Genomic DNA, 15,753 nt, shown 5'->3' with positions numbered 1-15,753 from the left:
AAGACCTGGGTGTTATACTAGACCGCAACTTGACTTTCGAAAATCATATTTCATATATTACAAGAACAGCCTTTTTCCACCTTAGAAACATTGCTAAGCTACGCAACATGCTATCTGTTTCTGATGCAGAAAAGTTAGTTCATGCATTCATGACCTCGAGACTAGATTACTGTAATGCTTTATTAGCTGGCTGTCCTGCATCCTCAATCAACAAGCTACAGTTAGTGCAAAATGCAGCTGCTAGAGTTCTTACTAGATCAAGAAAATATGATCATATAACACCTATTTTATCATCTCTACACTGGTTACCTATTAAGTTACGTATCAATTACAAAGTATTCCTACTGACCTATAAAGCCCTAAATGGTTTAGCTCCTGTGTATTTAACAGACCTTCTATCGCCATACAATCCATCGCGCTCTTTAAGATCACTAAATTCGAGGCTTCTGGTCATTCCTAGGATATCTAAGTCCACTAAAGGAGGGAGGGCGTTCTCGCATTTAGCTCCTAAACTCTGGAATAGCCTTCCTGATATTGTACGAGACTCAGACTCGCTTTCCCAGTTTAAAACTAGATTAAAGACGCATCTCTTTAACCAAGCATTCACTTATTGCTTAACCTTTGATACTACTGCTGAATCAGTTCGAATGCATTAACATTATGAACATCAGCTATGCTAATTATTTCCCATCTGCCTTTCTGCTGTTATCTCGGGACGCTAGTCTTAGGCCTTGCTGGAAAGATGGGAGTTGCTCTTTCCAGTGGACAGGAAGCTCTGCAGGCGACTGGGACACCTGGCCAGGGGTCCACGATGCTGGAGGAGCAGGATAAAGGGCAGGAGCAGGGGCAGTAGCACGAGCCGGGGCAGGAGCAGGGCCTCTTGAGCCTGCAGTTGCTGGAGCGTAAAAAAACACAACAAAATTATCTTATTGTTTTAGACTTTCACTGCATGACTTTCTCAGCTCTGCTGGACAGCTACTGCGATTACAAGGTTTATTGCAAAGCATGTATGATTAGTAGAGAGATGACATGATGATGTAAAGATGGAAGGAAGCAGTGAAAATTATCCTGTTTTTCATCCAAGCACCATTAGAAGAAATGCAAGAAGAAAAAAAGATGGGATCAGCCAAGTGTGAAGCGAAGCAGACCAAACACTACAACAGCCACTTATTCCAAGGGGAGTGGGGGAAGTGTGAGATGACAAGAATGAGCTTTAGTCAGTGATTACGATAAAAAATGAAATAAAACCTTTTACATACACCTTTAAATTATCTTTTTTCCTTTGAGGATGTTCACTCAAAGAGTGAATGTAGATTGACACCTGAAAAGTGCCATTCCTCTGTGTAGCGACTGACCGAATCCTGTTTTTCTTTCACTACTGAACAAATATTAACACATATATGTTTAATTCACAAAACCTTGAATCATGTGAAATGGTGCCCCAATGTCTGCCAGCAGGTCATTGATTAACTCCATTTATGACGCATTGCGCAATCAAGAAACAGGTCCCGTTGTTCTCGAAACCCTCACGTGGTGCACACCACGGATGGACAATATGCCCTAAGGATACACACACACACACACACCACACATACCCGCACACAAACGTCCTTTGTGTGCAACTTAGGATAGGAATGTCCTTAATGTATATAACACAGAATTGTATCTAACCTTCCTGTATGCATGCATATCTAATTAGTTTTGTCTTATTCTATAGATGTAATTGGAGACTGGTCTGTAACTTCAAATCTTAAGTGTATTTCTAACGAAAGATTACCTAACAGGATCCTCTTCTGTAACTCTCCCTCTTGCTAGGTCATAAAACTTTATGACCCCCAAAAGGAATTCCAAGGGAATCACAGCTCCCACTTGAATTCTGATGAAGAAAGACTAATAGACTCTGCAATCTATGTATAACCACTTAAGAAATGTATAAACATGAATTTGATCTTTCCTAGGTCATGGTAGCCGGTATTACGGCTTTATAGTCGTGTGAGTGAACATTAAATGTGTGTAATTCTGCATATGAATGTAACTTTATGTTTCTTCTACTCGTTCCGGCCATTTTTGGTACCTGTTTGACCGTCTTGTTTTGACTAAACCAGTCATACATAGGATATTACAGTAAAATGTATTGTTCTGTGTGTACAATCTTTCTGGCTAGAAATGACAAAATTTTATAGCATCATCAATTATCCTGACAAGACAAAGAAGAACTTTTCCCGCTCTATTTCCTTGGTAACTTCACGTTCGGTGAACCTTTAAAACTTCCCGCGAGTCTGCTCGCCCCGGAAGACACGAGAGAACAAGCCTATAGCACCGAAGGACAAACACGCATACGACTCTGCGTTCCTCAGCAACACAAAGAGAACCATATACGCAAGTATAGGTTATTGATTTGATTTGATTGATGTGATTTCTTGTTGCCTCTCTAAGGGTTATTGTCTGTGATTTTTGCCATGCTGCGATCACCCCGGTGATCTCTCTCATCCTGACCGTTAGTTTCACTTTCTCATCCTCTATCTATCTCTCTCTCTATATATATATATACTTCTCTCTCTCTCTCTCTCACTCAATCTCTCTCTCTCTCACTCCCGTTGTTATTCGTTTGTCTCGTTAGTTTTACTGTTTATTGTACATACATGTATCCCGGGTTTAAATGTAGAATTCTGTATCCATAGTTTCTTTTTATTAAAACCATTATATTCTTGATTGCTAATTGTCTAAAGTCAAAGTCAATGAAGTGTTCGACCCTTTAGCTACAAAGCTTTACAATTCGTTACTATTTCAGTAACCTAAATTTTATAATAACAAGAAGGTGATTTTTTATGGCCAGAAAATAGCTTTTTTGGAATTATAAGAAAGAGATAATTTTTGTTGAAAATTGATAAGTTAATCTTACGGCCGTTTGCTGGACAAACAGATTGTTCGATAACTAAATTAATTCCATTTAAGGTTATCTCATATAATCGATCTGTAATAAGACTATTGATATATTAATGACGAACCATAACCCATTATGGTGATCATTCATATATACAATCGATCTATTTTCAGCTTCGATAATTTAACTGTAATGTGCAATATATTAATCATTCATGATTAATTATTAAATTCCCTATATATAATTTGAACTAATTTAATGTAAGACTCATTGTCGCTACAGTTTGGTGGAGATCGCGAGGCATTTCAAACTTTGTTTTATGAGCAAATTCAGTTTCAATCTATGAGTATATTGTGTATTAATTTTTTTTTTTTTAATGCGCGCTCCAGTGAAAGTCGCGCAACGCGAACCCACTGAAGAACTGATCGGCACGAAGCCGATCTCAGTTAAGCAAATCGACTCTGTGAAATATGTCTAACATGTGAACACTGTTAATTGCTAAATTAAACTGCATTTCATAATATTATACCTGTCCCTGTAAAGACGAAGCAAACTCTTTGTAGCTGGTACATGTTAATATTATTTAAACGCCTGATTAAGACGAGAATCTCTTTAGCAAGACGTAAATCTGATCGAGAGCGAGTTTCCTCTCTTCAGTGGTAAAAGGCCTTACATAATGTCGTTATTGAAGTCGTGGTTAACCCAGTGATATTCAACAAAAACGGTAAACTCCTGGTCAAAATTCGTTTAGCTACCCAATTAAAGATCTGATACATTTAAATATAAATCTAATACATAAAAATGTTTATGTGAGTAACAACAGACGGAAATTCCTGTTGTTTCACATCTGCGTGTTTTCATAACGAAAAAATCCTGTTTCACGCTCTTGTGCTGTACAGCACCGAAAGATCCGCAGAGATCTGCTTGTTTATTTGTGATTTATTGCAGGAAATCAGCGCACGACGCGAGCTGAAAGCTCTTAGTTTGAATCACATTAAAGTCGGTTGTAATTCCGCTTGCTAAACACCAGAGGGCGTCCTTTAAGTGTTTAGGAGTCTCGAATTACGCCCCGTCTTCTGACTTCAGCCTGCATGAGCGCAATTACGCCATCTTGTGGCCGTTTCAGATAATGCTCTCTTTACTGCTGAATTCATTTCCCTGTGAATTAAGGGAATTCATTTCCCTGTCTAAATTCTCAATAATTATTTGCATTTAGACCTTTGCTCGTGCGAATATTATTTTGTGTTAGACAAATTTTTCTGCTTTTGACTGGTACATTTACTTTGAGTTTGGTTCAAGACAAGATTTGAATTAAAACTTAAACTAAATCCCAGCACAGCCAGAGAGAGCCCAAGTCGGCTCACTCAACTCTCCTTGTCTCTCTGTCCAATTCTGTTTGAATTGCCTATGTCTACTTTTCTCTTTTGACTATTTTATAGTTATTGACGATACTTTACTGTTGTCGTAAATTATGATAAAATTTTATCCTGATTTCTCAATCTTCTTTCACGCTTATTTTAATTTGGTTTTAAACCAGTTTAAATTTACATCGTGTTTGCCTGTCAGTCACTGATATCCATGTGGAGGAAACAGCGCCACCCTGTGGCCTTTCCCCCTAAGTCGGTATCACGTTTTTCCTCCTTTCACTCTGTTTTGAATTGTGCATCTATCTCATCTTCCCCTTTTTGATTATTTTATAGTTATTAATGATACTTTACCGTGTTATTAGCTATTATAGGATATCATTCTGATTTCCCTTTTAATTCTTTCCTGCTTGTTTTAAGTTTTAAATTTAAACAAGTTTTGAATTTTGAATTTGAATCAAGTGTTCTGTTTACCCAGGCAAAGTACGGAGAAGGAGTACGCCCCCCTCGTGGTGAAACCCACTACTGCGGCCTGCTTCTTCTACCGTGTTTCAATCCTGTCTCTTCATATTTTGATTTTTATTATTTTTCCTCCCTTTTGGGTTAGGTTATTTTGATAATTACCAACATTATCATAATTACCTCTTTTTATTATTATTTAGTAAAACCTTCGACTCTTATTGCTACATAAATAATTACTCAATTTGGTTTAAACAAACAAGCCTTAATTCACTTTAAGCTTCCCTTGTTCATCCTTTTGTGTATCTATTGTAGTACTCCCTTGGTGATTTGAAGTCATCTCTGGTGGTGTTCCGGCCAGCAAGGTTGTCCGACCAGCGTTACCAACACTGGCTGTGTGTGAATCTCGGTTTCTTTTATCTCTGTCCGTCGTTGCGGCCCGCAGTGCTGACATCAGCAATTTGGCACTCCAAAGGTAGTCAACCAGTCCAGCCGACACAAAAGACAATTTCTGGGACCAGTACCTAAACCGGGGCCTAAAAAGAGGCCACTCCTCCGGGAGGGTTCTGGGGAACAGCCCAATTTTGTAGTGTTGTCTGGCGATTGACATCTTGGCGTTGCCGAGTTGTGTTTAAAGTCACAAAGGCTGTTTGGGAGGGCGCAACACGACACAGAGTAATGGAGGGCCGAGGACACCGCGGTTCAGTGTTTGGGAAGCGCCAGGGAGGTTGACCATGCCACTGGTTCTCACCGGAGTGGACTCAATTCACCGCAGGTAAACTAAATTTAATAAAACCCATTCCAACTACTATGAGCCACAAAATACTAGATATCTCCCGGATATTTTAAGTGTTTGGCCCATCTCTTCTCCAAGCCACACCTTCTTAGGTTGCTATCCCGACAACCCCTCTCACCCGTAGGCGCTATCTTAAACCCTATCAGCGGTAGTAGGCTTAGGCCTCCTTATTCTCCCTAACACTTCCAGTGTTAGTATGTATTCCAGTTCATTTCAGTCCTATTCATTTTCATTGTTTCCTTTCACTCTGATCTCTTCTATCTTTGTGTTCTGTTGTGATTTGTTTCTTTCATTTAACTTAGAGACAGTAACCTGTGAGAGCCACCAAGGAAGCTAAATAATAGAATAGAGTGACAATTACGCAGCCGGTGTCATCACGTGACCCGCTAGGCTACTGCCTGTCAAATCTCTAGTTCGGGTCCTTCGTCGACCCAAATCAATTGGCTTCGCTAACTGTTTACATCAGTTAGCCCCAAAATTCTCATGAACGGCATAGCCCGTATGAGTATAGCTTGTTAAGCTTAGAACGGACTTGCATTGGTCTCTTTGTTTGTGTATGTTGTGTTCCTCTCGCCCACAGTGAGCCAGTATGTTCCTGTCCTACAGTCATGGTCGAGAGCCATGACGACCTCCTTCCTGCCTAAGGATGCCGACGTGGACAAGCTGATGGCCCACGATCCGACCCAGAGCTACATCTACAAAGACTGGGCCAGAATCGTCGGAGGCATCGCACACAACCTCGTCGCCCAGGCAAGGCTCAGCGAACGGAGCAACATCGACCTGGAGCAGTAAGCAGCAGCGCTTCAGCTTCAAGCGGAGGAGGCCCGGAAGGACCAGGCCCGAACCCAGAGTCGCCTTGATCAGCTCCTCCTCGAGACCCAGAACCCGCGCGAGAAAGAGGACGACACAGATCCAGAGCTACAGAAACAAGTAGAAAGACTTCAAAATGCCCTGCAAGATCTTCGTCTCGACACAGACCAAAGAAAGCAAGCGGAGAGAAACGCCAGAGAGGAACTCAACGAGAAACTCCGACAAGGTGAAGCTCTCCTTGTAAGAGCAGAGACTGAACTAAAAGAAAGAGACGCTAAAGCCAAGGCCTGCAAAAACCACTTGCACGCAGCCCGAGTTGAAATCCACAAGCTTACTCAGCAGAGACACGATCTAAAAAAAACGAACTTGACATTGTTCACAGAGAGCTGAAACACTCTCATAGACTGCAGAATGAACGGGAAGGGGAAACGCACACCACAAAGTTTCCCCTAACCACCCGGTCCGTACCTTTCAGCCACAAACTCAGAGCTGAAAGGGGGGTTAAAAGCCCATTGCTCAAGATGTCACCAGCCAGCTTCCAAACAACCCCTGCCGCTAACCATGGCATGGCCCCAAAAGAACTTGACAAGCTGGCCAGAAACATCCCTACGTTTAATCCAGACCCTGCAGGAGGTGATGACATTCACTCTTATCTACAGGACATTGACTTTCACTTGCAAACTGTTTCCAACTTGACAGCTTGGGACAATTTGTACCTGCTAAGAATTACGTCTAGCCGTGACGTGCGCAGCTTCCTAGACCGTCAAACAAAGACTGTCAAAACTGACTACCAGCAGCTGCGACAAGCTTTGATCCGAGCATTCTCTGATCCAGAATCAGACCAAGGGCTCATCATCGCCATGGACCTCAAGCAGACAAGACTTGAAACCCCACAGACCTACTACGGCCGATTCCGACAAGCCTACTTCGGAGCACTGAACGAGCCAGGTATGGAAGAGGATTTCAACTTCAGAACTCTGTTTCTCCCAAATCTGCATCCCACAGTGAGTCATCACCTGGCCTGTTCACGGACCATGTCTGCCCAACAGCTACGAGACTTGGCCCACAAAGCTTATGTCAAGCAAAAGACTGTGTCCAAAAAGACTGTAAAAAACCACACCATCTTCCCTGTCTCTGAACACTATTCAGAGATGACTCTAGAGGACGCCCCACAACACCACAGACCTTTGTACAGAGAGTCAAGACAGTTCCAAGCCAGCAGAGGGCAGCACAACCGCAATGTGGCTCGCCCGAAGCACCAGAGCGGGCGCTCTGAAAGATTCTGGGACCGGCAACACCCATCCAACAACCCAAGGGGTGGAGCCACCTGAAAGCCAGCCGGCGACCCAGAAATAGCCGATCCCCATTGTCCGGAGCATCAAACCCCAGAGAGCCGGCATCGGAACCCCTCTCAACGTGCCACTGGTAAGCCCAAGTCTGAGCCCACATCAGATCAAAACAGTGCAGCCACGTAAGAGAGGGCAGAGATCCTGAAGGTGCTGAAAGAGCTTCTTTACAGAAAACTCGCAAGAAAGACAAACCACACATCTTATGTCTAAGCATAAGAACTGAAACCAATGCCCGGTCTGACTACCAACTGACTGAGCCAAGCACCCCGAACACTGCTCGTCAGCCAAAGACCACAGAGCTAACTGTCACATCACAAGGTGACAGCATCACCCAAGCTCCACAGCTGACAGCTGCACACCCTGAATGAGACAGCACACTTCCTCATATCAGGTACCACTATCCCAAGGTACCAGAAAATGCTGTTTTGGCTATCTGCACCCGCAGACGGCCACACAAACCCGGTCCTAACCACCCATTGATCGTCACACCTGCCCCAATGACAACATTCCTGGGCAACCTGGTCGAAAAGGGGGTGGGCCGGTAACTCCTCCTGAACATCACGTTGGAAAAGGAAGTGAGCAGGGAACACACAGCATCACATCTTACGGTGATCTCATCTCACCTTTTCAAAAAGACTCCAATTTCAAGCTAAGAGACAAGATCGAACTCTTACACCTCAAACTTGTGAACTGAGCGTGCAGTCATACAGCCAAAATGACATCAGGCTTGAAAAGTTAGCTCACATTCACCTGACAATTGATTCTATGAGTCTGATCCACCCAGTGCGCACAAAAAATTAACACTTACCCACTTCTAATTGGCAAAGACCTGCTAGATCGCTTTGAACCTTTACAGGACTTCAAACAACTGAAAGTTTGGGCTCAAGTGCGGGAACCCCTCCCCCTCCAGTCACACAGGCCAACCGAGCCAGACTGTCAGGTCACAGAGTTCACGGAAACTCTCACAGCCAGCCACGGGGACACCGTTCCAGCACCAGACCAAGATTCAAGTTCACCAATCTGCACATTTCAGCTCACCTAAGACTCTGATTCCTTCTGCCCCAAGGTCACAACTGACCTGCAGTTGAATGATGTAACCACTACTGACATTGTACTTGCACTATGGGCAGACAACTCAGCCATCAGTGTCTCACTATTCAATGCTCTCATTAAGACACACCAGACCTTCCTTCTGCCAGCAAGCGCGACCGTTTTCCTTTAAACACGTACCCATCAACCATGGTTACGGCCAAAGGTGTCTGCGCTTTGAACCTGAACTGGAACCACCGGTGTCTGACCCATTACTTCCTGGTCCTTCCGGACCCGCCCCATGATCTCTACATTGGAGTAGACATCCTGACTCACCTCAAGGCTCATGTGGACATCATTAATGAGGTAGTGTGGGCCCCATTGACTTTACAGCCCCCTGTTGTTCCAACCAACACTGAGAACCTCCTGTCAGGTCAGACCATTCCTGAGGTTGGCACCCTAATCAACGAACAGGAAACTGTGATACCAGCTTACACCAAAGGGGTCGCCGTCCGGCTCAACATGCGTTGTGGTCAAACCCTAAACCACACGCTGGGCTTCTTTCAACCTTCACCCGAATGTGTTGAACTTGGACTCACGTTGGAAGCCACACCCCTTACTGAAGTGTCATCGCGTGTAGTCTACATCCTTTTCAACAACTGCGTGCCAATGGACAAAGACCAGGTATGCAGAACAGCACCAACAGTGGAGCCGTACCCAGGATTTGAGTCTCAAGTTCAGCAAATTCTAAAAGACGCTGACGCAATTAAAAATGATGCAGATCTACAAAGACTCAGACAAGTCCTTTACAAGTTCAAAGCATCCTTTGCCAAAGACTCTTTAGATTGTGGTCTCACCGAACTCCACACTGTGCGCATCCCAACGCACCCTAATGCTCCTCCCACTTTTGTCAGGCAGTACAAGATCCCCATCGCTAAACACGAACCGGTGCGAGAGATCATCGGATCCAGGCTTGAAAAAGGTGTCATCCGTCCATGCAACAGCGCCCATTCTGCCCCCATCTGGCCCGTCCTCAAACCAAACGGCAAGTAGCGACCCACCATTGACTGCAGGAAATTGAATCAACAGGTGCCACTGTCCCGATGGCCCATGACCCAGCTGGAGCAAGAAATACCCAGAATCAGAGGAGCCACAATCTTCTCAACACTTGATGTGGCCTCTGGATTCTGGACCATACCTGTGCATCCAGAAGACCAGCACAAGCTAGCTTTCACGTTCGGCAACAGACAATTCACTTTCACCAGGTACCCGTTAGGCTATGCCACCTCACCTGCTGAGTTCAACATCTTCCTGAACAAAGCATGCCCAGATGCCAGAATGAAAAGTAACCTTATCTACGTTGATGATGCTCTCATGAAAAGCACAACAGTGGCTGACCACCTGAAAGAGATAGACTATGTTTTGAACCAATTATCCACTGCCGGCGCCAAGAACGCCCTCCACAAAGGACAGTGGTGTCGAACCAAAGTCAACTATGTGGCCCCACTCATCGGATCACAAGGCATCGAACTGCAGTCCAGCCGTATTCAAGCTGTTCAAAACATCAAGCCACCCACCAACATCTCAAGCTACAAGCTTTCTATGGGTGCGCAATTACTCACGGCAGTTCAGCGAAAGCAACTCAGACATTGCGAAACCTCTAACTGCCCTTCTGAAAAAAGACTGCCCATTTGTATGGACAGAAGTTAAAGAAAATGCCATCAATGAGCTAAAACGACACTTATGCACAGCTCCATGCCTGGCTTACTCTGACCCACAAAAAGAGTTCTATCTAGAAGCTGGGTTCTCCAACCACTGTCTCAGTGCTGGCCTGTACCAAAGGCATGATCAAGACAAAGGAGTCGTTACATATGCCAGCAGGACACTTCTCCCACCAGAGACTAAAATTCTCAGACTGTGAAAAAGCCCTGCTCTGCACTGTATGGGCCATCCAGAGATACTCCAACTACATTGGAGCCCATTGGAGCCAGTGCATCCGAGATGGCGTGATCACCAATTCACGCATAGCCACATGGTTAATGGCCCTCCAGGGGCACAATGTTGAGGCACGTTATGCTCAAAATCACAAGTCTGCGCTAGTCCATGGCCTGGCGGCCTGCCAAAACTGCTCTGATAACACACCAGCTGCGACGGTGGATGTAGAAGAACCCCAACAACAACAACTGACCTGTCACAGGTACTTTAAAGAGAATGCGTGTCAAGGTATGCCCACAGCCTACATCGATGGATGTTCCTACCACCATGAGGGCACCCGTCAATCAGGTGCGGGCATGCTGTAGGTAAATTACATAACGTGCCCACCACAATACTTCAAGTTGGGCCCGCAGTCATCACAATATGCTGAGGTAGCAGCCATTCTCATAACGCTGCACACCGCGTTGACGTGTACATCAAAGAACTCCTTATGTGCACAGACTTTAACTATGCCTGACTCAGTTTCCCATACCAACCTCCAGGCTGGAAACAAAATGGCTGTAAGACTTCAAACCACATGCCTGTCACATACCAACACCGGTTCCAGGCATGCGATGACATCACAAGAACAAACAACATGATTGTCTACTGGAAAAAGGTGAAATGACACTCAAGGCAACCGGGCCTTGACAAAGACTTGAATGACCAAACCCATACCCTCACCAAGCCTGGCGCACTTAACGACTAGCTGTGGTCACTTCAAACCCGACCACCCACCCTGAAGTTTGAAGTGATTACACACAGCATAAGAACTTTACAACCTAAACTTTCTACCTCACAGCAGTTTACGCTAGCTCCGCTGTTTACAAACACAAACATAACGAACATGCGGGCTTCTGACACAATAAAGACTTTGCTTCACCACCTCTCAGACCCCTCCAACCAACCCTTGACTGCCGTCTACACTCACTGACAACCAGTTACTCAGAACACGACATGACACCAAGCACATGCTGCGTGCACAGAGCTACATTCTATGTGTGCACCGTCTGACACCACAACGCAAAGACGTGTAATGCAACGGCGCAAAGGGGGGATAAGGCCAATGTACGTCCATGACGCATCATGCGCTGCAAACCACAGCACCAGAGCCACTGACAATACACTGAAGCAAGCGACATGCCAGCAGCAAGAAGTGGCAAAACATGGGCCAAGGCAAGCTAAACCTAGTTGCCACCCATGAAATAAAAAGACTGCCCTGTCCAGCCAAAGACAACCCTCGCTGGCTTTTTCCTCCCCTTTCTTTCTCTCTCTCCCTGTTGTCTGTACCAGGTTGCTGCTGTGGTTCGCCATGCCGTGCTGTCAGCCATCCAGAGGACAGCTGCCACCGAGATAACAACTGAGACTCCTGATCACCGACTGCAGGACCTACACCCATCAAGCGCATGTTCGACTCATCCAGCCCCACAAGGCCTACAGAGCACACTACCCCAGCACCGTAGCCCAATACGGCTGGGCAAGTGCCCGATGGACAGAGGACTCCCTCTCTCACGCCAAGGCCAAGGTCGAACACATGTCCAACCAACTTGGGAAAGTGACTGTTACACAATCAGGACTCCTAAGCACCAACTAACACTCCAAACGGTTCCTGGGAGCCGTAGCTGCCGCCAGAACTCTGTTCGACACTGGTATGCCAAGTGTCCACACAGCAAACATAGCCACTGCGAAACGGCATGTGGTTGAAATTCAGACTGAACTTTCACAGCTAAAAGAGCAACTCACCACGCAGAGTGCATCTTTGCAAACCATCGGCAAGACATTGAGAGGAACGTGGTCATCCTCAACGCTCACAGCATCCTGCTGAATCAGACCATGAACTGCATGAAACCGCTGTTTACTGTCTTCCAGAATGACTGGGCCCAAACTCAGCTGGTTACAGCCCTGATAACAGACATGCTTGGGAGGTTAACTCCTCAAATGACAGCCCAGCCACGGGTAGAATCCCACCGTACTTGAAACCCTTAAGCCTTGTGCTAACTATGCTGGTTTCGGCCATCACCAGGCCAACTGATCCTCTACAAATACACCTGGCCTACTCTCTGGGTAGCGCCATCCTACTCTACGTCGATCACGAGCAGAGGGAAGTGGATGTGCTCTTGTACCAATCCATCAGCGAGTCAAACCAAGTCTACAGACTTAAAGGCATTGCCAATGTCAGGTTTTTGAAAAGCAACACCCACATCAAGGCACGTATTCCAGATGTGGTGGCCTACCACGACAGCTGCACCTGGCCCCAAACCTGCACATGTGTACCTCACCAAATTCATTCACTATCTCTGCCCTAGCAAACCCTTCCTCAGAGACAACACTGAAGGAACCTGCGGGTTGCAACCCCTGGTCAGCGACACACGCTGCCCTGCCAAAGCTAAGCCTCGAGCAAAAGTCACAGAGACGCAAGCAGAGATTGTAGATGACAGGTGGCTCGTTAACACACCTGTGCGTACAGCTACTCTCACTTACCACCAGCATGACACAACCAGCCGTGTCAACATGCTCAACCACAGTACGTGGATTCAAGCCCCGAAAGGTGCCATATTCCACCTGAATGATCTGGCATTGTACCATCTTCCGAGCAAAGAGTACCAGACAGCACTGGAACTCCCATCCTTCAAGAACTACAACTTCACCTTAGATCCAGAACTGAGACTCTGGATCGAGGAAAGGGGGTCCCAATTCATTGACATTGCTCCGGTCAACACAGCCATCCAAGCACTGTCTCGACTGCCCGTTCTGAACACTTCATCTGCGGTCCTAGGCTGGACCTTAGCCGACATTGTGCTGTGCATCTCTACAGGTAATCAGCCACACTCTGACACTATGATTGGCATTCATTCTGTACAGAAGACTCCACCAGATGCGACACAGCCGAGCTCACGAAAGCCGTGCCTGAAGGTCTCAGACGGAATCCCCGGAAAGGGGGTGCCAAGTCAGAGACCACGCCAAACCTCATTGAGCTGAATCCTCAGCTTTAAGATCCACCTGCCATCCTACAATCAGGTTCCACCTGCTACCCTACTACCAGGGTCCACCTGCTACATGACCATCAGGATTCACCTGCCAGTCGGCCATTGTGATGATTGTCGTCCGATGATGTTCACACAGGGACTTCATCCGACGAAAAGGGGGAATATGTAGCGACTGACCGAATCCTGTTTTCCTTTCACTACTGAACAAATATGAACACATATATGTTTAATTACAATTTAAATACACACACAAACATCACACATACCCGCACACAAATGTCCTGTGTGTGCAACTTAGGATAGGAATGTCCTTAATGTATATAACACAGAATTGTATCTAACCTTCCTGTATGCATGCATATCTAATTAGTTTTGTCTTATTCTATAGATGTAATTGGAGACTGGTCTATAACTTCAAATAGTAAGTGTATTTCTAAAGAAAGATTACCTAACAGGATCATCTTCTGTAACTCTCCCTCTTGCTAGGTCATAAAACTTTATGACCCCCAAAAGGAATTCCAAGGGAATCACAGCTCCCACTTGAATTCTGATGAAGAAAGACTAATAGACTCTGCAATCTTATATTTTCTATAAGTATAACCACTTAAGAAATGTATAAACATGAATTTGATCTTTCCTAGGTCATGGTAGCCGGTATTATGGCTTTATAGTCGTGTGAGTGAACATTAAATGTGTGTAATTCTGCATATGAATGTAACTTTATGTTTCTTCTACTCGTTCCGGCCATTCTTGGTACCGGTTTGACCGTCTTGTTTTGACTAAACCAGTCATACACAGGATATTACAGTAAAATGTATTGTTCTGTGTGTACAATCTTTCTGGCTAGAAATGAAAAAAATTTATAGCATCATCAATTATCCTGACAAGACAAAGAAGAACTTTTCCCGCTCGAGATGCTCTAAGATGATTGGGTCACATACGCGAAGCAGGCGTGAACCCCTCCTCTCTATAAGAAACTGACACAGGAGTTTCTCAAGAGAGCACTTTCCCTGTGAGTGGTTTCCGGTCCCATGGCTCCTTAGGGAGTTTTACACCGCGTTTCTTTTCTTTTCCTTTCTTTACTAAGTTTTATTTTCATTTTCGCCTCTCCCTCCCGAGGGAGATGAACTCTGAACTATTTCCTTGGTAACTTCACGTTCGGTGAACCTTTAAAACTTCCCGCGAGTCTGCTCGCCCCGGAAGACAAGAGAGAACAAGCCTATAGCACCGAAGGACAAACACGCATACGACTCTGCGTTCCTCAGCAACACAAAGAGAACCATATACGCAAGTATAGGTTATTGATTTGATTTGATTGATGTGATTTCTTGTTGCCTCTCTAAGGGTTATTGTCTGTGATTTTTGCCATGCTGCGATCAACTCGGTGATCTCTCTCATCCTGACCGTCAGTTTCACTTTCTCATCCTCTATCTCACTCTAGCTAGTCCATAAAAATAAAAAGCGTCCATTCAGTCATTGGGCCGATGGGAATCGGACGGTGGTTGGCGGACGAGCGCGCCGACCCCCCGATATTTCGGGGGGTCGGCCGACGCCGCAGGCCGACCCTCCCCGGTGCCCCGACCCCCTCAGGGGCCCGACGGGAGTGCCCCGAAGCCCGAGGCCACCCTAAGCAGTTCTGCCTTCGTCCTTGGTGGGGCGCCACACGTGCCCCGTCCCACTAACCCACTTTTTGTCCGATTGACCACTAGAGTGATCAGACCCCCCCCCACCCCCCCCCACCCCCCCGTCCCACTAACCCACTATTTGTCCAATAACCCACTATATGGCGCAAACTTCCCGTTGAGCCCCCCCCCCCCCCCCCCACTCCCTGGCCACGCCCCCGTCCCACGAACCCACTATTTGTCCAATAACCCACTATATTTACCAAAAGTCACGGGACCACCCCCCCCCACTCCCTGGCCACGCCCCCGTCCCACTAATCCACTATTTGTCCAATAACCCACTATATGGCGCAAACTTCCGGTTGACCCAACCCCCCCCACTCCCTGGCCACGCCCCCGTCCCACGAACCCACTATTTGTCCAATGACCCACTATATTTACCAAAAGTCACGGGACCACCCCCCCCACTCCCGGGCCAC

The sequence above is a fragment of the Siphateles boraxobius genome, unplaced genomic scaffold (assembly GCF_051911475.1).
Source record: "Siphateles boraxobius isolate OS27281-9 unplaced genomic scaffold, OSU_SipBor_1 269, whole genome shotgun sequence".
In the NCBI taxonomy this organism is placed as follows: domain Eukaryota; kingdom Metazoa; phylum Chordata; class Actinopteri; order Cypriniformes; family Leuciscidae; genus Siphateles; species Siphateles boraxobius.
The sequence above is the reverse complement of the archived record's forward strand: the minus strand, read 5'-3'. Positions refer to the sequence as shown.